At 38.3% G+C, this 26,139-nt stretch overlaps 1 long non-coding RNA gene and 1 pseudogene across 1 annotated transcript in view; one reads left to right on the top strand and one right to left on the bottom strand.

Annotated features, from left to right (window-relative positions):
• Window positions 1-12,861: 12,861 nt before the first annotated feature.
• Window positions 12,862-26,139, top strand: part of LOC138813510 (uncharacterized) — a 207,790-nt gene continuing 194,512 nt past the window's right edge. The window contains exons 1-2 of the long non-coding RNA XR_011367829.1: window positions 12,862-12,899; window positions 15,391-15,468. This is a non-coding gene — a long non-coding RNA (uncharacterized lncRNA). The remainder of the gene's footprint in view (window positions 12,900-15,390; window positions 15,469-26,139) is intronic.
• On the bottom strand, window positions 13,448-14,374 carry LOC138813590 (vesicle transport through interaction with t-SNAREs homolog 1B-like; annotated as a pseudogene).

The raw sequence follows: 26,139 nt of genomic DNA, 5'->3' as shown, positions 1-26,139 counted from the left end.
ATTGGGCAGATTATCTGTCATTTATATGAACTTTCCTCTCGCATTCAATATCTCTGTTTTAGTGGTGACAGAAATTGATTTCAGTCTGTCTTTTAGACTTACTGTTATTTTGTCTGTCTTATATAGAATCCTAAAGGTAGTTCTAATTATGAAAGATAACTTCTTTTTTAATTAGATGGAAAATTGTTCTGTTTTCCACTTATTTTTATACTACATACATTTCCCATTCTTTATAGCTATATGATCTTGGGTTGTATTTGCTCCTGGATCTTTGCCCAAAAAACTTGAACTGAACCAAAATAGCTTGTTTTCCTAAGGTTTGCAAGAAGTTTAACTTCCATTTGTTTTCTTTTCTCATGGGCTTCTGGGAAGATTCTGCTTTGAGTACTGGAGTGGAGGAGAATGAAGGAAGGTGAAATGAAAAGATTATAGAATTGAGCTAATGCAAAAAAAGAAAAGTGTTCTTTGTGAAAGATATTCCTCCTTAATTAAGGTTTTCAAGTGCATATATTGATTTTGTCTCTAATATCAGCAAACTTTTATTAGTTCATAATATCTCCAGAAGTAAATGCTTCGAAACATATTAGGAAGATATGGAATTAACCTTATCATTGAGATGCAGTGAAAAATGAAGGAAATAAAGGGTTGTAGGTAGAGGAGAAAACAGCAGTGACCCTGGTGGTACAAGAATGTAATCTCAGTTGCCCAGGAAGAATAGGTAGAAGGACTGTGAGACCAGCCCTAGAGAAAAGCAAGACGCTATCTAAAAACTCACTAAAGTCAAAAAGGGCTACGGATGTGGCTGAAATGGAAGACTACCTAACCTCCAAGTAAGGGCAAGGCTCTGAGTTAAAAGCCAACAAAAACATGGGCACACACATACCAAGAGGAGAGGGAGGGGATATACTCGAGCTCTGACTTTATGTTTGAGTCTTTGCTGGAAGGTAGAAAGAGGAAAAGATGTTATGATTATCTTATCATACGTAAGGGTAGAGAGTTCAGAAGACAAGTCAGGAGGCAAGACTTGAGTGACCATTTAGATTCGGGGAGTGTTTTTTTAAATGGCAAAATCCATGAAGCTTTGCTTTGAAAACTCACGTAGGCCTGTTACCTAGGCCGTCCAGGTTGATTAGGATGGTTTTGAATTTAAAAGTGTTTGTTCTTTTCAACAATATATTTTGTTAGCTATGCTGAAGTATATTTAGTGTGCATAGCAAAAGATATTATATATCTATATTATTTTAGAAGCAATTTATATCTGCACATAGACAAGGTTTCCATTGCAAGAAAAAGCAGGTAAATTTTTATTCCAAAGACTATTTCCTTACTGTTAGCAGAGGCAGGATAAGGATTAATGTTTAAGTGGCTACTCTGTGTTATGTAACAACCTATTTGTACCATAGCTTTTAGTGATACAAATTTCCAAGAAAGCGGTTTTTTATAATCATCCCACAATATATACATATATTATATAATATATGATATATGATATATTATATAATATATGACATATAATGTATATCATATATTATGCATAATATATGATATATATTATATAACATATATGTAATATATAATATGTATTATGTATTATAATATATGATATATAATATATATCATATATTATATAATATGTCATATATATCATATATATCATATATAATATATGATATATTTTGTGAGTGTGGTAAGAACACTTAACATCTGCTCTGCATTTCCCAAATCATACTATAGTGACATTAACTATGGGTATTGTGCTGTATTGAAAATCTCCTGAGCATATTTCTCCCATCTTCCTGTGACTCCATGCTATTTTCAATATAAGAAATCTGAGAAACTAAGTAATTTGTTCAACATCTCAGAGTTAACTCAATGGGTGTACAATTTTGCTAGGGCAGTGGTAAGAAAATACAACAAACTGGTGGCTTAAACAGTAATACTTTCTTTTTAATTATGTTTTTATTGTCTTTATTTGTACAAAAGGACTACAGTAATAAATTCTTTTCTCCCATCTTGGGAGGTTTGAAAGTCATCAGGATAGAGCCTCTCTTCTGAGCTGGTAAATACTGTCTTTTGCTTGTGCCTTTTTCATGTTCCCTGGTATATGTACATCCTTCTCACTCTTTGCATGTCCCATTTCCTCTTCTTATAAGGATGCCATTCATATTAGATAAGGGGCCAATCTAACAGCCTCAATTTTACTTATTTATCCCTTGAAAGGCCCAGTCTATAAATACAATTGCATTCTGAGATCTGAGTTTAGAACTTCAACACAGACTTGGTAGGACACAACTTATAGCAAGGAAACCACGAAAAGGGCACCATGGGAAGGCATAAACCATGAAGACTTTCTTCTTCTTCTTCTTGTCTCCAACTCTCTTGCAATGCAGAGAGAACACACGGCTGGCACGAATCACTCCTCCACTAATCTAGTAGAAGGGTAACTCAAATAGAGAAATCTACGTGTTGTGGGTAGAGAAACTGAACTTAAATGCCTATGCTAAAGAACTCAGCCTAAAAAGAATCTAGAAATTACTTAGTATCAGCTAGCCACTTTATAAATAAAGAAGCAGAAGTCCATTTATGAAAATGATTTCTATAAAATAGCATAAATGTAGTGGATGTGTCAAGGCAAACATTTTTATGAAGTGTTATATGTGGTATCTCCTGGTTCCTTTCAGTCACCTGGAGCAAATAGCCATGGAGATCCCAATGAGATGTGACTGAGATATGACTGATGACACAGCCAACTTGGTTCCTCATTTTGAAATTTGCTAATTGTTTTGGAATTCCTAATTTTGGGTTGCTTTATGAGTGGAAAAGGTGCTGCTTCCGAGAGCTGCATCAGCAATCTAGGGAAAACAAGTATTTTTATTTATTTTATAATGAGAAAAATTGTGCCTTGTGTGGACTAGTGCCTCTGAAACTTTCAAAACCCCTGCTGCAGTTCCAGTTCTTTCTCTTGAGATTGGGCCTATAGGTGGCAGCAACTGTTAGCTGTTTAGTGTGGGTGACGTGTGCCAAAAGTTCTCTTGAAATACCTTGAATAGTTTAAATATTCTTGGATACCCCAAAATGAAATTTCTCTAGATGAGCAACTGAAAGGTCAACTTTGAATTGTGACTTGGAAACAATTTGCCAATATTATTTAGATTAAAAGATGATGTAGGAGCTTGGATATTCTGTATTTTAGAATATGTGAGGATAGTTGGACTCAGTCTCTAAGGTTTGTGACTGCTATGATCAGATTGGTTATATTTTCCTCTTGTTTTTCTGTGTGTAAAATGAGGTTTTCAATTCAGAATAACCTAGAATAGACCAATTCTTCTGTGTTGAGCATTCAATAAAGGTTGAGGTTTTAATTCATGTACCCATCTGTTTTATATATTGTGCTATAGAAATGTGCCACACAATGCAAGATTTTGCAAAGCAAACAATGCTTATTGTATAAATCATCTTATACTTTTAAGAGTATGTAGGAAAAATCCCTATTTTGATTTATTTCACAGTAAGATTTTTTTTGAGGGTTTGGAATTTTGTTTATCTGTTTTGTTAGATGAGGTACACCTGCATTCAATAATGCCTTCCAGAGTCTGTTAGGTTCTGGGGGAGCTAAGACAATATGGACTTTTACTGGCTTTCTATAGGTGATTGCTAAACTACACTTTGGCATGACTAATCTAATCACATCAGTCATCTTCATGGTTTATATTACTTGTGGCTCAATCCATTGGGGAAACAGTGGATTGCATCAGCTACATTTTAGTCAACAAGACACAGCCTTTGTGTTTCTTCATTCTGCATATAGTTCAAAATGATGCTACTTTATCCACTAAATTCCCAAAAATACCATATATGGAATATAAGTCTGCTGTTTTTGACCATTCAGCAAAAGCAACCTTAATTGATTTTTATGTGCATTATTATTTGTATTGTACAACTATTTGTATCGTATGAACAAAATTACCACTTGCCCTTTATTACATTGACTCAATTTAAAAAAGGAAAAAAATTACAAGTTTTAGTATATGCCAAAGCAAAAGTCACTGAATTAAAACAGATGGTTAATTAGTACTTTTGAATAATGTACCTATACTATAGATCTCTTTTAGGAACATTTTACAAATGGAGACCGAAGCCTTTTAAGTAAAAATTCTGATATTAATTCATTAACTGCATTTTTAGATTAAAAACTTGAAAGCTGAAATTCTGTGTGGGCCATGAAATATTACTTGTACTGGGTTTATCTACAATTAAAAGTCCAAGATTGATCATCCTCTTATGGAACTAGACTATATTCACTTCTGGTTGTTTGGTTTCATTAATTAATTTCTTTCTGAGTGTGCTGTACAGAAGGACCATAGAACCATCTGGTCCATCGACATAGAACATAGACATAGATGGCACATAGACCATAGAAGATACATATACATTGACCTATAAAAACAAATATTTGTATGTGGAAAATCGGCTATAGTATCATTGTTCAGGAGAATGTGTTGGGAAACATCATCTAACTTTTAGGGTAATGTTGAATGAAGAGCCTGATAAAGTTGAAGAAATAAAAGCAAGTGCTTTAAACAGATGGGCATTTTCTGCAGAGAACTTCCTTGTTGTCCTTGCACTTGAAAAATACAGTAGGCCCTATTTAACCTTTTAATCCTTATCTTCAAAGATAAGGATTTTTTCCCCAATGATTATTTTATTATTGCTTCAAAGCTTATATGAAAAAAGTAACAAGTCACAGTATATCTATGTCTATATCTATAGCTATAGATATATATGTATACGTAAAGGAATATACTTTTTTAATTTATATTTTATTGTTTTTATTGATTTATTGTTTATATTTTGTTGTTGGCCTATTTTTAAACACCTCCCCCCAAATTAGCAGAATGAGTGCCTATTAACCATTTAAATTACAGATTGATTGTATCCTTTGAGCAGATCAACTTCTGATATACTCAGACCTGATTGTACCCAGCATATTTTTATGCTTTTCTCCTTTATCTTAAGCTGGGTGAATTACAATCTCTTACTGAAGGAAATGTCCCCAGGGATTCCAGAAAACAAAGCTTTTTCCTCATGAGATCCTTTGATTTTTGGAGGAAAAATATATATATTGGCTGGATGCTGATGGCACACGCCTGTAATTCTAGCTCCTCGGAGTCTGAGATCTGAGATCATGGTGGTTTGAAGCTAGCCTAGGCAGGAAAATCATGAGATTCTTTTCTCCAAAAAGGTGGAAATGAATTGTGGCTCTCATGGTAAAGCACTAGCTTTGATTAGAGAGACTCGGGGACAATACCCAACCCCTGAGTTCAAACCCCAGGACTGGCACATGTAATACTTAGATATCTTCTCCAGGATATTTCATGAATTCTACATTGAATTTCTACTCACAGAAATATTTATACACACACATGGGTGAACACACTCCATCTAATTATTCTGCAATTAATACTACTACTTCAGATAAGGAGTCTTTTTTCGTTGATTAATTGTAAGGCTTTAACATGACATGTTAAATATACTTCTTCCTTAGAGAAAAATAGCCAGGATTTTCAAGGCCAATCTTTGCAGAAGCAGAATGGTTGTATTTGCTATATAGTAAAGAGGATAATAATTTCAAGGATGGGTATAATCTGTATGAGGGTGATTTTCTCATTTATTTCTTATGCTTTGCAGTCTAGCTAGCACTTTAAGAGAACTTAGCACATTATAGTCATTCAACAAATATTTGTTAAATAAATGAAGCACTAAGAAGTAAGTGAAAGAAACAATGATTTTTCTGTGATAAAATGTGGAGTTTTCTCCATCTCCTACACCATACAGATACTTTGACATCTCATTAAATTTCTAGATTGCCCCAGGGACTTAGTTCAACACATAACAAATCTACCTTTACTCCAGGAAAGAAAGCTCTTGGGTTTTCTTCACTCTAAAGTACTCTGAGGCTTTACCAGGCTTTGCTGTCCACTTGAATAGCTGATAATAATCCTTTGATGTAGGGCTTTGAACAAGGGATAAGAAATAGTTATCTAACCATAACCTTTGCAAGTAGTTAACATGAACATCTTGCTATTCAAACCATTAGAGATCATTTTCTGCCTGATCCTATAATAAGCACAAAAATCCATTCAAAATTCTGTAGAAGCCATGGAGTGTATATTCTAACTTCCCATCTCAACCCTAACCTCCTTTAATTTGTAGACAATATTTCTCCTGAGTCATGTCAGCAGGATATAAATATGTATTGGCCCTTTTATCCCTGGGAAGAATTGTCTGAAATGAAATAGAGTATATATGTATGTATTCATTTCTTGTTCAACAGTTTCAAACAAGAATTTTACAATAGATATGTTCTTAAAAAAAAAAAAGTCACAGACATTGAGAGATTTCTTTTGCTTAGTAAAAGACCTGACAAAAAGTCAGTTGTTGGTACTAAGACAAATACTGTGCTATATCCTCATTCAACCTTGGTTTCATAAGTGACAGGTCCCATTCTTACAATGATATGCTACAGTCTTGAGGTAAACTCTCAGAAATGTACTAACTAGCCACAGTAAAGGTTATATTTTTTTTGAAGAGAGCTAATCATCCCTCCACTCTTCTCTCATTTAGTCTTCATATTGTCTAAAAGAAAACTAGTCAAAAGACTCATTTAGTAGCATTTTTGTTCTGTTGAGACTGGTTCAAACATTTCCCTCCACCATCCCCCTACCAGCTTCCCTTACCCCCCCAACCCCAACCTCCTTTTAGACCCAGCTGGCTTTCCTGCCAAGAAACTTCCTCTCACTGCTGCTCTGTTTCCTGGGGTTTGGACAGCAGCTATTGATCTTTTTCTGTGGTTTTCTTTTTGTTTTTGTCTCCATGTTAAGCTTACTTGCATTAATAAATCTAAGTTATCTCACTCTGTGAAATGGCCCAGTCCACACTGTTTGAAAGCAGAGCCAGAGGCAAGTGTAGCTCCAGTCACCAGACTGCTTCAGAGGCCTGGACACTCCCAGCAGCTCCCTGGGGGCCCTCCTGCTCCGGCTAGGATGGCCCAGGTTCCCGGAGTCAGACAATGTATTGTCATGCGGATTACACTGATTAGCTCTGAGTCAGTTAGGTAACAGGAGCCCTTTCAATGGGGTCTTGGGATCCTGTCAGGTTGACTGTTCAAACACTGGTTTTTGGGATCCCCTCCAGCATTCCTTAATGTAATCCAGGCATGTTATTGCAGGTTCTGTTTGAGAAGGGGCTACTTACTTGTCACTTAGAATCCTTTTTTTAAGTTAAAAAAAAAAAAGAAGATGAAGAAGAAAAACCAAGAAATGAGAGAATATGGTGTAAAGTGGAGGCCCAGTGGGGGAGGCAGAAAAGAAAAGAACAAAACACGCAAGTATATCAAATGCCAAACGTACATTAAATGCACATGTGCCTGGGGAAGGAGGTTTCTGTTTTGTTTAGCATAGAAACTGCCATGCTTTTTGTGCTGGTTAGGGCTTTTTGCTTTTCTATGAGACTACTTACTCAAAATCCATTGGGTTCAAAAGCAGAGGGAAAAAGAGCAGAGTCCAGACCTGAGATATTTAAGTTGTTCAGCCATGGGCCTGTGGATTCCTCCTCTGTGCAGATAATCTCTTAGGATTTCTGGATTATTTAGTAATAATATATTCCCCTTAAGCTCAGCCCCCAATAACACATACAGGCCTGTGATGCTTCTTCAGTTTTACCTCACAGGGGTGGGTAATATTGGGCTGGATGTTATGAAGAAAACAGACACATTCCTCAGGGCAAAGGCAGTAGTCGCTGATAAGTCACTGTCAGTATCAGCATAGTTACCCCCTCTGTGCCAAAGAACAAGACTCAGCCCTTCCTTGAAGCTAATCAGAACTTGGGATGGCAGCAAAAGGAGATAAGTTTTCAAAGACCAAGCCTTTGGATTGTTATATTTTGGTAGAACTGTGATGGACAGAACCCCTTAGACCATCACTGGTTCTCCTGATATGCCACAGGGGAAAGGTTGGATCTGGAATGAGAGTAGAAGAGGCATTGTAGGTTCTAATCAAGGACTTTTCCAGGACTGACTCTTTCTTCTTTTTTTTAATTTTCTATCCTAATCCTATCCTAGAGGGCTATACAGGTGTGCCATTTATCTTATGGAATAAAAATATAACTTATTTTATAGATATCTATTGGTTAAGTAAAATGCAAAGAGAGTTGAAGCCCAGTCTGGCCTTTCTTCTTAGGATTTCTGGATCATTTAGTAATAATGCATGACCCCTTACCTCAGCCCCCAACACACGCACAGCACATACTTACAAAGAATATTTTGGATTGGGTATAAATTGTACCCTTTTTATCATACTTCATATGATAGGTCATGGTGCCATAGCTGAAATCAACCTAAACCAGACATACAATATGGCCAAAAAAAAAAAAAGATAAAAATTTTAAAAATGTTTTCACTTTTTTTTTGGTGCTAGTGCTGAGGCTGGAATTCTGGGCTTGGACACTGTCCCTAAACTTCTTTGCTCAAGGCTAAGTTCTCTACCATTTGAGCCATAGCTCTACTTCTGGCTTTTTTTGTGGTTAATGACTCTCCTGCCTGGGCTGACTTCAAACCTTGATTCTCAAATCTTAGCCTCCTGAGTAGCTAGGATTACTGACTGGTGTGAACCACTGCAGTCTGGCTATGTTATAACTTTATAAATTTAACTATCAGCCATGGCCTTAAGTAGCTGATATAAACTCTTTGCACCCAATGATCTTGATCAGTAAAGGCTTTATAAAGCTATTACATAGCATACATGCATGTACTTATATGTTTATACATATATAATACTTATGTGTTTATTAATAATCATTTTTATATTTGCTCATTTTAAAATGTTTAGTATGGTGCTTGATAGAATAAAGCATCCAATAAATGGCATTTCTATTTTTCTTTCCATACAGAAGGTCTTAGAAAGACCTTTTGCAAAGACCCGATGCCTAAAATAAATCATGAATATATAGATATTTTGAAACTGAATAACATTAAAGAATGAATGTTTCCAATTCTGTTAATTCCTTAGATAGCTAGCTTTCTTTGCCTTTAGAAATGTCATTAGAATAACACCTAGATGCTGCTTCTTATTTCTAGTGATTAGATAGACCTGGTGAATTTATTAGTTGATATATACAATTGAGATAAGAGAGACAAGTGATCTGCCAGATTATATGTCATTTGCTTTACAGTACATATCCCTGCTTCTAAAATTATGTCATTTTTCCAGAATTCCTTCGAACAACTCCAAAGTAGATCATTCATCTTTGATGCTATTTACTGGCCAAATAGAATTCCTTTGGGTTCAATTTTCTAGCAAATGCTCTTAAAAATAATACTTTCCCTAACGGTATCTTTGGGACTCCCTGCCAGTTAGATGTTTTAGATGTCTTTTTTAAACAAATTATCCTGACTTCCCCCAGCTGTTGGATCTATCTCATGGGGCTGAGCTGACAACCCCCACAGCTTCCAGGTGAACCCATCACAGGGACAGGTTTTGGGAGTGGGGAGCAAGAGAGGGGCGGTACCACCAGAGGCCGGGTGTATGTGTTACATCCCAGCCTACATATCTTTGTCTCACCAGGTTTTACTTGCTAGTTCTGTGTGTGTTGTCTTTACTTTTTTGGTAGTGAAGCTTAAAATGAAAGGGGAAAAAAAGAAATGGGAGACTAAAAGAACCCAGGGAAGGGAGAAAGCGTGGTTGCTGCACACAAGTGGAAGAATGCACACAAGTGTTGTGTGTGTGTGCACACACACACATGCGCACGTGCATACATACACAAATATGTGGACAAAAGGATAAATTGAAAAAGAACACAACCCCTCCTCCCCCCCAACCCCCCCCCCCTTGGTTTAACAGCCCAGCCAGCCCCACAATGAGGAAGTGCTGCTTTGTCCCCAGCCAGAGCTTTGTTTTCTTCTTCATTGTTTTTCAGGGTAAAAATTGGGGGGGGGGGCGGGGAGGAATTCACCTGTCTGATGCAAAGTTAAACTGCTGGCTTCAATGTGACTGCATGGGAACTTGGGTTTATTAATGAATACAACATACCCTCTTTGATTTGAAAGCTTTCACCCTGCTGAAAAGATTCAAAAGGCATCGCTTCCTGCACCAGCGGCATTCCTTTATCCGTCTCAGTGGTTCACCCCTACCCAGCTGCTATATCTCATTAACAAGCATTTGACCACTGCAGCCGGCCTGGGAGTGTTGACACTTGAAAGGCCCAGGCAGGCGTGGGCAGGCCATCAGCTATGGCAACAGGAAACTGCCCCGGAGACAACACTGAGAAAACAGCAGCTGCAGAAGCCTGGGCAGAGCAGACATAGAGGGGTGTCTATATCCACGTTGGTCTGGTCTAGTCCTTTCCAGTCTGGGGATCTGACTCCACAGGGCTTTTGACTTATTTATGGATTAGAAGCGTTGCTATCAGCATGTATCAGCTTCTGTACTTGCTGACGATCAGATAGTTTGTTGCACTTAAAATATTCTTACACACATCCTTTGTAAAGTCTTGTTTATGCGCATCAGATAGATATTCACTAGAGGTTTCAACCTGGATGTACGCATTCACCCTGGTAGAAATCATATATCTAATTTAAAAAAAGATGGATGGGCATAAATGCTTAGATGTTTTTCATAATACCGTCTTAATTTTCAAAAACAAGTCAACTTGTGAAATTATTGTGTAAATATGGAAGTGATAGGAGAGCCTTTGGTTTCAAAGTTTAAGGGTGATGACTTAAAATATTTGAGAGTGGAGCATCAGTCTAATGGTGTAAATATAGCTCAGAGAATTGTGAGATGGATATTCCACATGCAGTACTAGAGATTAGAATAATGACTTTAACGTATCGATTTTAATCATATTTATTTGCTGTTTAGTGAATTATGTGCTTCTCAGTACCATGCTCCTCCGATGCGTTACTTCTATATTTATGAGAAGAGCGCCAATCTTATTGTCTCCTGTAATGAGAGAGCAACTATTTTTCTATATCTTTTGTTTCCATTTTCAAAGTATGTTAGTGGCTATGTAAGCAACAGTTTAAAAATCACAGTTTTTCAACTTTAAAGAAAATGACTCATTTAAAATGAGGAAAAAGCAATATGTCTATAAAGGGAAAAGAAAGAAATCTATATTAAAAACATGTGAATTCAGTATGTTACAAGTGAAATTGGTTGGCTATCATTCAGAGTATTGACCATTAGCACAATACACACCAGTGATTATTACACTCAAGTATATTATTACTTTTGTCTAACAATTTAGAATTACTTACATTTGCTATCTTTGAACATTAAAACTTCTCATTTAGTCACATTGCTACTCTAAAATGACCTATTATGTAAAAAGTCTCTATTTAAACTTATTGCAGCTTAACTCTTGAGGAGGGTCAGAAAAACATTTTTTTGAGTGCAATGAGTTTTCCAACTGTGCTTTTATGTACATGTGTTTTATTCCTCATCTTTTTTCTTTTCTTTTTTTTTTTTTTTTGCTGATATTGGGGCTTGAACTCAGGACCTAAGAGCTGTCCCTAAGCTTCTTTTGCTCAAGGTTCTAGCACTCTAGTACTTAAGCCACAGCTTCTTTTGCTCCAGGTTAGCACTCTACCACTGGGCCACAGCTCTACTTCTGGCTTTTATGGGCAATTTTTATTGGAGATAAAAGAGTCTCACAAACTTTGTTTTTGCCTGGGCTGACTCTGAATCATGATTCTTAGATCTCAGCCTCCTGAGTAGCTAGGATTACGTGTGTTAGCCACCGGCACCCAGGTTTTTTTTTCATCTTTTATGTTTCAGAAGAGTTGATTGTACCAGCTACCACCGGAAATTTATGTTCTTCGCAGTAATGCTAGGAAAAGCAACCTGAGTGATGATAATATCATTTAGAGATCTCCATTTACTTCAGGTTTTCCATCCATTGAATTGGGTCCTATTCATATCTGTCAGCAGGAAGACAAACTTGGAGCCAGTGATGCTGGTTTCTGTGACTCAAACTCCTCATCTGTTAAATGGGATAAACTCAATTCTACTTAATCCATACAGTGTTGTAAGGATTAAATGGGTGTACACACACATATGCATTTAAAGTAGTACTAACCTTATAGAAACCACTCATGTGTAAACTTTTATTATCTTCATCTTCTTACTCTACCATATTATACTCTTCCTAGGCTGTTTTATTTCCTAGTTCCTTTTCATCCAGTATTTTATATATGTGGTGACTTGTGTATTTTACAGTGGCCCTTTCCCATCCTGAGACAGACAAATACAGACACAAACACATGACTTATAAGCTCTGTGAAATCTGTCTAGGTTTACTCTCAATTTCCTTGGGCCTAATTAAAAGAGATTGTATTAGCTGCTGAAAAGAGTCGGTGAATATTGAATGCTGAATGATTACTCTGTATAGGCTAAAAAGAAAAAAAAATTGTATAGGCTAAAAAACCCAGTGAAGCATTTTTTTTAATTTGAAGAAGACATAAACAGCATTTATTACCTTAGTATATTATAGTGGTAATCTTGTTGCTCCTTCACATTTACTTGCTTTTGTGGCCCCCCTGTAATAACTAGGGGAGCCCCAATAATCAGCAATAATCAGCTTGGCCTCGTGGCCTGGCCCACTGGAGAGGGCGGGGCATGCCGCCAAAGGGGGCAGGGCATGCTGCTGCAGGGGGTGGGGCGTCAAGCCTCACATGCTGAGCTGTCAAGAAATGATCAGACAGTGGGCAGCTGGGGGAAGGGGCATGAATGACAGTTGAAAACTGGCTGGAGACCCGTTGGAGTGGGGGAGGGGCACAGCCTATATAAAGACTGCATGTTCAGAAAAGGGGAGGAAAAGGGGAAAGACCTGGAAGGAAGGAAGTGGTGAGACAGCATGAGGGGAACGACCTGGGAGGAAAGAAAGTTGAGGGAGAGTAAAAGGGGAAGAAGGCAACTGGCCACCGGGGCATAGCAGGGCCGGCCTATGGAGTTGGGAGGCCTGAAGGAAGTGGTGGAAGGGAAAAGGGGAAGGCCTGGAAGGAAGGACAGACCTGTCGAGAAGGAGGAAGGAAAGGAAAAGGAAAAAGCCTTGCCCTTTGAAGCTTTGGAGCTTTGGAGGTCATAACTTTTGGGGATTGTTGGGTTGCAGACCAATCAACCACGGGGCGGGGCTGCCCATTGGAGGCTTGGGGGTTTGGTGGTCGAGGCTGCTCTTGGTTCTGGGTATCCAGCCCAGGACAAGGTAGTCGAAGGCCCCTTTCTAGTGTAAATAAATGTATTATCTTAACCGTGCCTCGATGGATTATCTTGCACTTCAGAGGTCATAATTCTCCTTCATCCCAGTGTGGCTACACAGTACATCCTTGAATGGTTGGCCCAAAGTAGCAACATACTGATTTCCATATCCCTGACATCATTCATTCACAGGGTCCAGGTTCTAGTCCACAAATAAACCCTCCCCAACAGGAAGTTCAAGGCTTGCTAAAGAATCTGTAATAAACCAGGCCTCCCAGGATGGCTATCTCCAACAAGATGACAATGGAAGGCAGAAGCTTGTTGGTTGTCACTTTCCTGGACATTGAACGGAGACACTTTCGACTCTTCCTCTTTTCATTTGTGTTTACCAATCGGTTCTTGGTACGTTCCAACTGCTGCCATTGCTCCCCTAGCTCCTCTGTGATTTCTGAGACAAACTGATCCATCTCTGTGGCAATCCGATGAGAAAGCTCAGTATGTCAAATGGCTCTGGTCAGCCTCTCAGTGCCTTGTAGAAGCAACGCCCTTTGAGTTTGTAGCTGATTCATGTGTTCATTTTCATACACACACACACACACACACACACACACACACACACACACACACACACACACACACACACATGTATAGAGGGGTTACAGTTTCATGAGGTAATGAGTCCACTTCCTATCGAGTGTTGTTACCCCCACCTTTGTTTTTCCCCTACCATCCATATGTTCATTTTCTAAGGCACCTATGCCATACTTCATGTCTCCTCGGCCCCCAGGTGTGGCTGTCAAAGGCCTGATCCTAACTTCCCGATGGAGTTTGACAAGGTCCTTCAGGTAGTTTCCGTAGCTTAGGCATCGTGGGGTTTTCTGCCCCCATCGCTGCCAGCGTTTCATTCATTCCTGTTGCTTTTCATCAAAATCTCTGATTACCTTCTCTTCTGTCCCTGCCGTTCCCAGCAGCTGCTAGGGCACTGCTTGTAGGTCTTCGTGGAGGCCATGGAAGAGCTCGTGCGGCTCTCCAAGTGCTCCAGGAGGCGGCAGAGGTGGCCATGGTGCAGGCCGCACCAGGCACAGGGCCCACTCCAGTGGCCAGACACCCAGTCCCAAAGCCATGACCACCGGCGCCGCCAGAGAGCATGTTTTTATCAATTAATCCCATAATAAGAAAATCTCTGATACACACACACACACACACACACACACACACACACACGGTTCTAGGGATAAGATAAATACCATTTTAATGAATATCTATATTCATCTATATCATGCAATTACTGCCATATGATTAATACACTTTTAGATAGATGATTCACAGTCATTTATGTTAAGGTCTATAAGTTAAATCTTGTATAGCATACCATGTTCTTAATTCACAGTGTTCTGAGATTTCAAAATGTTTGGTGGTTTAATAACTTGAGCTTTTATTTCTGGTAAAGATTTTTCTGAAATCGGAAAGTTTGGGGGAATAGGGAAAATGATGTTGATAGAATGAGAGTATCATACAGCCAATTAAAGTAGATCAAATGAATTTCTACAATAACACATTTTTTTTTTTAGCTGAACCCTGTCCAATTCCTAAACTAGAATGTTTTGGTTGGTTGGTTGGTTGATTGGTCGGTTGGTTGGTTTGGGGGCTTGGATTCAGGGCCTGGGCACTGTCCCTCAGCCTCTTTGTGCTCAAGGCTAGTGCTCTTCCACAGCACCACTTTCAGTTTTTGAGTGGTTAATTGAAGATAAGAGTCCCATGGGTGTCTTTTCTGCTGGGGCTGGCTTTGAACCGTGATCCTCAAAAGTCAACCCCCTGAATAGCCTGCTTGCAGTCTCTGGCTTTCTAATAATAGGATCTAGTAATAGGATTACAGGCATAAGCCACCAGTATCCAGCTTATAAAGCTTAAAAATATTTTTATTATCTTTACGTATAAAGGAGTTGACATTCAACAAAGCAGTTGATGAATACAGTGCATCTTGATCAATGTCACCTTTTTCATCATTCTCCCCTCCCAACCTTTCCCTCATTTTTCTTCATTTGTAGGGTATGTACTGATTTTCTTTTGCCATTTAACAAAACAGTTTATGTATTCAGTGCATCTATACATATGTTGTTTTGTTGTGTTTATTTTGAAGCATATGGAGGAAGAGGAGGGCTTATACTACTCTGTTCTGCCTTGGAATTGGTCTTGTAGACCAATGGACCCAGTTAAGGTAAGAGAAAGCATCTATGAAGAAACAAGAACTTTGAGTTATTTGGGAGAAGTAGGATTTTTCTGAGTTGAAAATGTTCTAAACCATCCCCAAACCATGGTAACCAAGCTATAATTGAATTCTTGTTATTGGTCTTTCTTCACTCAGACTCAATAATAAGTTTACCTAAACATAGGATCTCCTGATGCTCAGATCATCTGCTTGAGATCATCCAAAAGAAATAATTGGCATATGTTCTAGGATCTCATGTGTGGTCTCATTTAATCTTTGCCATATTCCATCAACTTTTTTTTGAAAGAGGTGTACTGGAGTGTGAACTTGCCAAGTAGGCATTTCTCCACTTGATCCATGACTCCAGTCCATTTTGTTTTTGTCATTTTAGGGATAGGATATTGTGTTTATGTCCCAGCCTTCTTGGACTGCAATCCTCCAGTTTATCCTTCCTCCATCTATGGGATGACTGGTGGCATGACAGTATTCAGTGTTTTTATTAAGAGGGGGTCTCACAAACACTTTGCTCAGGATAAATTTACTATTTGACTTCAAATTACCATCCTTCTAATTTTAACTTCCCAAGGAGCTAGTATAACAAGCCTGATCAACTTTTATCCTTATTTTAGATGATGATGTAAAGACAGAGATGAGTTTCAATAATACAAAGAAGTCAAGTTCACTCTGCTATGTTATATTTCAGAGGTATTTTTTGGAGAAAATATTCCAGAGGTATGATGGGTAGGAAGGAGTCAATCAGAAAAGCAGCTGAGGGAAAGTGTTAGATACTGGAGGAAACAAGTGTTATCCCCATAATATGAGGAGGAGGGAGGAAAGGACTGTATTACTCTAGCTTTGCAGGCATGTCTTAGATATGACGATTGTAAAGCTTACAGTGAGTTGTCAGACTATAGTCTCACTAGCCCCCTAATTAGCCTTCAATTTTCTTTTAAACTTAAGAAATAATGTTTGCTATGGTATGGATATGGTTTGTCTCTCAAAAGAGAGCTGAAAATGTCTCCGGTGTGATGGTGTTGGGGTGGACTCATGGAGCTGGAGTGTCTGGCCTGGTCTTGGGCAGGCCTTGAATCTGCGACTGTAGCAGCTAGACTGTGTGCAGCCAGAAGCCGAGGAAGTTAGCCTGGTTCTGGGGAAGATCTGAAATCTATGCTGGTGTGGGAAAACTGGGCTGTTATGCCTGGTGTGGAGGTCAGGGACTTAGCTCAGGAGTAAACACTTTCCTGTCACTCATGGTGTCCAGGATTTGATCTCAGCATAAGTAGAAGAACAAGAAGAAGGCAGTGGGGCTATGGATATAGCTGAGTGGTAGAGAATTTGCCTAGCATGCATAGTGTCCTGGGTTTCATCTCAGCAGAAGGAAGGAAGAGGAGAAGAATTAGGGGAAAGAAGAGTCTCTGCTTTTTTGCTGGTTATTTTGGAGATGATGTCTATGAAACTATCATGCCCAGGTTAGCTCCAAACATCAGTGCTCCAGAGTTTAGCCTTTGTAACAAGGATTGTGTCAGCCACTGATGCTTGGTCTCTTCTGAGTTTTCTTAGCTTTTATAAAGTTATTCCTATTCATGGATGTCTGTTCAGTGGGAAAATGAGTCATTTTGTCATCTTCTTGATATATACTCCTTATGCAAGCTGTATAAGTTCTGCTCAAGATATCTATTCTCCTGTACAGTAACTATAGAAAACAAGTCTATATTATATACTTGAAATCTATTAAGTAAATAGATGTTAAAATTTTCATTATACACATGAAAAATTACAACTATATGAGATGATAAAAGTGATTGTTAGTTTGAGTGTGGTGAGCATTTCTCAGTGTAGATACACATGAAAACAACATCAACTTGTGTACCTTAAGCATATGAGTTTTATTTGTTAGCTATATCGCAATTAATCTGAAGAGCAAATTATTAAAGGTCAAATAGCCCAAAAGGGAACAGAATGATTACACATACTTTGCAATACATCTTTACAACCATTGCTTTAAATACCTGCAGTGTATTTTCCCTTTCTTTGAATTTACAGTGTGTTTGCTTTGGCCAATAGATTGTGGCAAATATGTCATTGTGTTCATTCCCAGTCTATGTCTCAAGAAGTCAGATGCTTCTTCTGCAGTCCCTTGAAACTTTGCCTCTGCAAGTCCAGACCTGCTGAATGGATGAGAGACTAGATAGTGGAAATGAGTTGCTCCACAGACACCATCGCTGAGTGGATCAGACCCTGCTGACACAGCACTAATTAAAAATGCATGACCAGGCACAACAAATTCAGCAATGCTTGATCCAAATCAGAACTACTCATCAACCCATAGGTTCATGATCCAAAAAGAATTTCTCTGCAAATGTGCAGTTTTGTGGCATGCATCATTGTAGTAAAAGTAACCACTACACAAGATCGCTCTGTCAATGGATAGCAGAGAAGGTGTGAACCTACATTCTGTCTCTAGAGTCCCATCCTTAGAAAACTTAGATCTCATAGAGAACACAAGATCTAAGGAGGAAATGATAAATAAGCATAATTTGGTAGTACCCAGAGAAGGAAACAGTTACTTTTTTTTCTGGAGTAGGGAAGAGCAGAAGTAATTACCTGATCAAAAAAATCACTGGGGAATTATCAGAACTGAATTCAGGTGGAACCATCTGTGTGTACAGGAAGGTGAAGGACTTTTTGTGTAGTGTATTGAAAGAGAGAATCATTAAAAGCTTTTATGCAGGGAATACCATGATGAGATTCATGTTTGAAAAGATCAATCTGACAGCATTATTGTAAGTACATTTGGATGGGCTGTGATTGACAGGAAGTGAAGCCTCAGAGGCCATTATACGGTTCAGAAAGTATTGAATGATCATAGTGGTGGGGGCAAGAGAGTTGATAGAACCACGGTATGTATTTGGGAAACAGTAGAGACAAAAAGAAGTGCTATTTGAATAGGTCCTTAAATGGGTAGACTTTAAAAGTAGAAATGAATGTGTGGCTCTTCAGGCTGAAGAAATATCACAAATGGGGCCAAAAGGACAAGAAATAAAGATTATTCTCAGAATGCATTATGCCTTGAGAGGGACCATTTACTATTTGACCTCTAAAAAAAACTAAACAAGAATAGGAAGTTTTGAATACCAAATTGTAGATCAAAGAAGTAATCATTAAAAGTGTTCCAGAAGCTGAAAGTTTCTCAAGAAAGCCTGAATTATCCTCTCATTCTCAGTCTCTGGTGGTGGATGAATGATGTCTTGAATGGCAATCTATTAGCCATTATTATTTATGTATGTTTTTAATAAAAGCATTTAGTATATATTAATTGCACAAAATAATGGGTTTATTGTGATGTTTTCATGCATGTGTATAATGTAATTTGGTCCATCTGGAATTTCTTGGGGTTTATTTCTGTTCCATCTACTAGAGCTGGTTCTAGATGTAGACTGAGGGCTAGACTGGTCAGGGATATATCATCAATGTCAGGGCTGCGTTCATTTTTGAAGCTAATGTTGTTGCATTGAAATTCAGGAGCCATTGCTACTGTGAGTGATTGGTATTTTGGGTCTCAGGGCTGGACAGGTTTCCACTTGCTACAAAGGTTACCTAGGTTTTACATCCAGAGCCCGTAAATGTCCAAGCCAAGGGATGTCCCATGAGTGCATCATAGAATGGGAGCAGCCGAGCACCGAGTTTCGTATTGGACTTGGAAAATGGAGGGAACCTGTTATTTTCATCACTGGGCATCAGCATTGTAGACCCTTTCCAGCACCAAAGCACTCTGTGGTGGGGCTGTCAAATCCAGTGATCTGCCCTCCTGGGCTTCTGCAGAAAGCCACATGTGGCATATGGAGCCTTGGGTTTGGAACCCTCAGTGTCTGTAGTAATCCACAGATGAAGGGTTTCTTACATCAGAGGGTAGAACCACCAACCAGTGTGAACTCCTTGCTGCTTCAGCTTCTCAGTAGATCCGCCTGAGTCTCTCTTCAACTGCCTCTAGTGGCTGTCTCCCATCAAACTCTGTAACAGGATCTCTGACGTAACAAAATTTCTTTTTTGGGGGGGTTCCTAATATTGTTGTGTCTCAAACAGTCCCTTTCTCAACGTGTCACACAGATGTAGTTCTTAAGGATGTGGATGAGCAACAGAATAGATGTTTTCTCTTGTCACACAGAATCAGTCTTCCTCAGACCAAATCTCTCCACTCACTGAAGGTTTTCAACAGCTATAGGTTTCCCCTGTGGGTAGGATTACAAGTGTAATTGTCATCAGCGTTGTATGGTTTGCTTTGTGTTCTGACTAAAGATGTCCTCATCTCAATCCCCCCCCCAACCCCCCCCCTACCCCCCCCCCCCCCCCCCGCCACGAAGAACCAGCATTGGAACAGTGGGCATTTTCTTACTTTTCTCTGCAGCACTTGCTTTTCCATACTTTCTAGTTGTCTTGTCATCTCCTCCTTCCTGAGTCTTGATGCTGTTCCTCTTTTTCACTTCTTAATATATAGTCTTTCCTTTATTACCCTGACTCTTCTCGTGCATGGAGATATACAGAGGAAATGTCTGATCTACTACTTACCTAGGAAGTCTTAATATTATGCGTCTTATTCATCCAAAGTGATAGTCAAATTAGAGGGTACGAGGGAATCCAGGCTTTTAGTAGAAATGCTCGCTGACACCAAGCAGGCTGTTCTTTGAGTCAGCCATCAGTGGTAGTGCAATTGGCCAAACTGTCACCTTTTGTTCAGTGGTTACAATCTTCTTGCTTTCTTATCTAAAATCATATCACTAGGAAAGGCTGAGGTAGTAATTGTTGTTGACACAGCATATCTTCTGGGTAGATAAAGCCATGAAAAGTCTAGAACACAAGATTAAATACTATTGAGAAATAAGAAAGGCTATATGGAAGAATAAGGAAGCAACAAGTAAGGCTGAAGTCATAGTATGAAAATACTTAAAAGCCAGGCTTTTAAAAACTTAATTTCTTTGTGCTGACTGCTAATTTTTGAATAGCCACAGGCAAGAACTGTGTAGTAGTTTGGTAAAGAGGAGCTGGAAATGTTTTTATGAAGGGGAAAACAAAATAGGGGTTTGGAATACATTAACCTAAGACAGCTTGTGAGAAATGAGATATGATTCCATTGGAATGGTCACTTTTAAGATATGGAACTTTACTAGCTGTCTTTAACAAAAGTGTTAATTGTTAGAGAGTGTTTGGGAAAGAAGGGAAAGTGATTTGATCTATTATTCTTGAGTCTATGATTCTGAGACTCTCAAATAGACCCTTGGAACACTGAGGAAATAAACCACCTGTAGATACTCCCAAGTCACCTGGGCATGTTATCATCCCTGGGAGAGAAGGCAGACAACAGTTAGGAGGGAAAAATTAGCATAGGAAGACCTTGGCTGTAGAGTTCACTTGGAGTGTGGAGACTGGAGTAACTACACAGTTCACTGAACAGAGCTAACATGTCGGACAAGAAAGTTCTACAGATTCTAATGAAGCCAGCTATTAGAAGCACTATGAAATACACTGAAAAGCTTATATTCAGTGGCTATTTCCCACCTCTCTCTGTCACTTTTGGGACACGTTAGAAAGTCTTTTCTATGCGGAAATATCACAATGCTTTTCAGATTGTCTGAAGACAGTTTTATAGCTCTAGACAGGATGCAGATGAATGGTGGCTGTTTCCATTTCATGCTTGTGAATTTACAGGTACAGATTGTATGGGCTTCCCATCATTTTTGAAACCAGGAAACATATTTAAATCTTCCAGCATGTCATACTTGTGATTCTACATAAAATTGGACTTTACAGTTGGCTGTATGACTTTAGGATATCCTGTACAAAGAAAATGCCCTTTTTTAAAAAAAATAAAGCAAAACAAAGCACTTGCTCTGTGTGAAATGTCTTCTGAGTTTTATTTGTAGGTGTTTGAATTGGAAAGGTAACATTTCATAGTTTTAAGTATAAAGTGTCATGAAAATGTTACTGTGGTGTTCAGTGCCATTCTCCAGAGCTCTTTGCCTGTTGGTGGCATTCTCCTGTTTGAGTGGCGGCTTTTAAACTAAGCTGCTTCTCAAACGGGTTTTTTTGATCATGAGGCATCATTTATTGGCTGAGGTGGCAAGTCAGTTGGCCCCAAACGGTTCTGAAAAGCTCCAGGGAATTTTTGTGAAAGCTGGCAACTAGCTCCATGTCTTGCCATTTTGAAAAGTTTCAAGCAAACAAAAAAAAGTTATTTTCTAACAGCTCTTTGTTACTATGATTTCTTTGAAATAAATTTCATTGATCTCTTCCTACTGGCTTATATCTGTTTTGAATCTATTGACTCAAATTTACAAAATCGGAATGTAAAGCTCCCTGGTCAATGAGAGACACACAATAATTTCCAATATTCATAATGTCTAATTGAATTATCTATGGTGGGGTTATGTTTTCCAAGTAAAAATATTGAAGATAAATTTCTGCAAAGAAATATTCTCTAAGGTACCCAATTCCAAATGAATTCAAAGAAGCCCTTAGGAGAGATTGAAGACCATCACTGTTATTGTTCACTGTACCCTTATCCTTTTGATTGGTCATAAAATCCCAGGTGTGGAGAACTGGGGAAAGGGTTTAAAGCTCATGAAACCAAATGCACGCAGCTTTCCAGTGAGGATCAGAGGCCAAAAAACAACAGAATGAGCTTATACTCACACATTCCTGGAGGCCAAGTGAGGCCCCAAAGCCAAGCACTGGCATCCCAACCCCATGCTTTCTCTATTACGTGACCAGCATGACAGGTGTCTCCTGATCAGAAAACCAGAGCACTTCAGAGAGCAGTTTCCTGACACCCTGGGTGATATGTGAGCCAGCTGCCTGGCCTACACTTTGTGCTCCGTAGTGAAAACTAGAGAAGCTCCACTGTTTACAGACATAGGGCACATTTTTGGAAGCGTAGGTCATTCCAAATGGCAAAGATGCTCTTAGGGTCACAAATCTGACTTCAACACCTGCAATTTGTGCAGGTGACAAGTGGATCTTTGATGAAAGGTAGAGACATTTATGGGAAAGGAAGAATGTAAATTGTTCAATGTGCAAATATTTACTCGAATTGTCTTTTCTTAGCAAGAGGCATCTATCTATTAAACAGGATCATTAGCTTCTGGTGAATGAATTTCCGGATCAGCTTTGTTCTGCTCCCATCAACACACTGAGTGATGAGCAGTATATATTGCTCAATTGTAAGTTACATGTCCTGTGGTCATGTTTTCAAACTTCCCATCAGGACTAGTTTAAATGTGCTAAAGTGGGTCATAATAAAAAGAGTATTTGGCTGGCCTCCAGTGGCATACACCTGTAATCCTAACTATTCAGGAAGCTGAGATCTAAGAATCAGTTCAAAGCCAACCTTTGCAGAAAAGTCCTTAAGACTCTTTGTCTACAATTAATCACCAAAAAATTGGAAGTGAAGCAGTGCTTCAAAGTGGTAGAGCACTAGCCTTGAACGAAAAAGCTCAGAGACAATGCCCAGGCTCTGAATTCAAAACCCAGATCTTCTGCCTTTCTATTATTATGAAGTAATTTTGATGTTGTAGTGCAGAAAGTTTAAGGGAGCAATTTTTCAAATCATGCATTTGATTGTGGGAACTATTGAAATTCAAGTTCCCACTGATTAAGTAGTGGCATTAATAGTGTTTCTAGTTTTCTGTGTCAGATACATAGATGAACTAATAATTGGCTCTAAAGTAATATTTAGACTGGCTCTGTCTCTTTGGATGCCACTGAATGGAATAAAATATATGGTTATGATACACAGGAGAGAAATTTGTCAGGACATTTTTTCTCCTTTATTCTATGTCTATATGAGCTTCAGGAGGGCAATTTTTTATTTTTTCCATAGGTCAGTTTATAAGACATTAAAATATATTAGTGTACTCAGATGATACCTACTGAAGACAGTGCAAAAGACTTCTTTCTTTCTTAATATGAATTTCTAACAGAAAGTTTCTAAATATATATTTTTGTGTGTGGAACTCCTTATTGCAGAGAATTTGAGGATAGTCCAAGGGTTGGTAATTAGGAGCAATAATAACATTTCTAAGGTTTTCTCAGGCACATGGAAATTCACAAAGAAAGGTACTTTGGAAGTATTTTCTGGCTTTTTCAACTCATAATGCAGTCCATTTCCAGAACCAAAGGTCACCACCCCAATTTCTTCTATTTTATTGGTTATGAATACAGAGACCTTAACAATTTGCCAGAACAATTCAATATGACTGAATTAACTCCCAGAAGAGGAGGGCATAAGTGAAATCATACTCTTCAAACAAAAATAGCATTACGTTTTCCAATGAGAGCTTGTTGAAATGCAAAGTGCACTCTGAACTTAGTTGGAAAAGTTCGGTGGTTACAACTAGATTATTTGGATTCTCTATCAGTAGCTCATTATCCTCAAGCATACTTTTTAACCTCTTCACACTTCAGTTTCCTCATCCATAATCTGAGGCATAACATAATCTTTCTCAGAAGACTATTACCAGGATTAAATACTTTGAAGGAGTTCGAAGCATATTTACATTTGGGCCTGGACTTTGTAGAAGGTCACTACATAGGAGGTATAATATTTGCAGCAATATTACCATTAGTAGTAGTACCACTACCATGATACAGTTACTCACTTCATACCACTTATATAAACTATGGAAATTCTTGCCTATATGTCAGGCTAAGGACTAAAGAGATAAGAAAGAAAAGGCACACATGAATATTATGTATTACAAACACACATGTAGATAGATGGGTATTATATTATTATATAAAATATACTTGTATATACCCAGTATATACCCACATACCATATTAGCTATGAATATGTATTAAATCAACCAGTTATAAATTCTTATGAAGTACTTCCATTTCTGTGTGTCCTTCACTTTTGTTACATAGCAAAATTGCTTTAGATGTTGGGCATTTTTGTCCCCCAAATACCAATAAGCCCATGAACAGATGTCATATATTGGTAATTTAGTTCTGTCACCCAATATTAAGAATTTGAATAAGCTTCAAATGAGTAAGTTCATCAAAAGTTAATGGCAAGTATTCTGACTTTATTGTTGGAGCCAGAGCAGGGAGGAAAATAAAGAGAGTGTAGTAAATTCAGTTTTGGTTTCCTTACAGCCGAGCTGGATTACTATTATCTAAGAGCCATTTAGCAAACAGACAATAGACACATGGCTTTATTTATGTCTGTCTGTAGGGAAGGAATGCTGCCCATTGCATCATCTCTCCTGCAGTAGTTTAGCTACATAATTAGCTCTATAAGGTAGAGGATGCATTAGGCAAACACAGGATCATTCTGGAATGTAGGCAAATTGATTTCTAAATAAGAAAAGGGCTTTTGATTAAATAGGCAGTGCTGTTTTCCCTGAGAAGTGATGGTTTTACAAGTAAGGAGAATTCAGTGCAAGCAATTAAGAAGTATTTCTTGAAATTAGTATCATCATTTTAAAATATAGTCCTGCCAATTTAGAAACTGGCATGACATTTAGCCTAATGCTTTGTGCCATTGCTACTTCTTGCCATGTATGGATAATGCCCAGCCTCTAATGGTATCTTACTTCTACCATTCTTTTGCTACTCAAATGGGATCTTATACCATTCACTCTGAAATAAACATTCCCCCAAAGCTCTCAAACAGATAGTGCTCAGAGCTTTCCCCTGGGTCCTCTTTTAAATTAAATCAATTAGGGGCAGGCCATATGTTCACCATATGTATGTCAACTTGCCATGGAGAAAGGGAGAAAGACATTAAAAATAAAACTCACAGAGCGCTTGAAAACACATAAACTGAAAAAAAAATCAACCAACCAGTTAAATCTCTATTTATCTAAGCCAACAGTTGATTAAAATTAGACAAGATAATGTCCTTCCTGATTATCATTATATATTACACTTCCACATTCTTTCGTTCTTGAATGTGATTAATTTCTCAGGTTGTATTGGAAATCAATCACTCTTTATCAAATTTTCTTCACCTGCTTCTTCACCTGGAAAAAGTAAAATGACTGCTAGTCTAATGGTATTGAATCTTAAAATTCTTCAGAGTTCAATGTTCTATAGACAACAACATTTGGCACTTTTTTTGTTGTTGTTGGTTGTGGGGCCTGAACTCTGGGCCTGAGCACTGTCCCTCAGCTCTTCAGCTCAAGGCTAGCACTCTACCACTTGAGCCACAGCGCCACTTCTGGCTTTTTCTGCTTATGTGGTGCTAAGGAATTGAACCCAGCGCCTCATGCATGCAAAGCAAGCACTCTACCACTAAGCTACCTTTCTAGTCCCTGGCACTTTTTAAAAAAACATATCTTTTGTGAACTGGATTGGAAATTCAGTTGGCTGAATTCTGCTCATGGGTAGTTAGGATACAGGTATGATAGATGGGTTTCTTAGTCTGATTTCTAAATTGTACAGATGCTGTTATTTGATTTTGAATCCACATTTAAAAAACTAGAACATTAAGGGAACTGAAGGCTAGAAAAGTGACATAACAGATCTTTTTACTCCTAAGGATGAAGCTTCTTTCCAATGGACACTGCCCATACTCCCTCCAAAGATGTCCATGCCCTCCTGTGTTCTCTTCCCTATGGATTCAATGTTCTCACTGAAGCATCCATCATCTTTGTTTTTCCCATCTCCTTTCTCTCCTGTAGA

The sequence above is a fragment of the Dipodomys merriami genome, unplaced genomic scaffold, assembly GCF_024711535.1.
Source record: "Dipodomys merriami isolate MVZ:Mamm:240054 unplaced genomic scaffold, mDipMer1.0.p SCAF_6, whole genome shotgun sequence".
Taxonomy (NCBI): domain Eukaryota; kingdom Metazoa; phylum Chordata; class Mammalia; order Rodentia; family Heteromyidae; genus Dipodomys; species Dipodomys merriami.
Note: the sequence above shows the minus strand (reverse complement) of the source record. Positions and strands in the feature narration are given on the sequence as shown.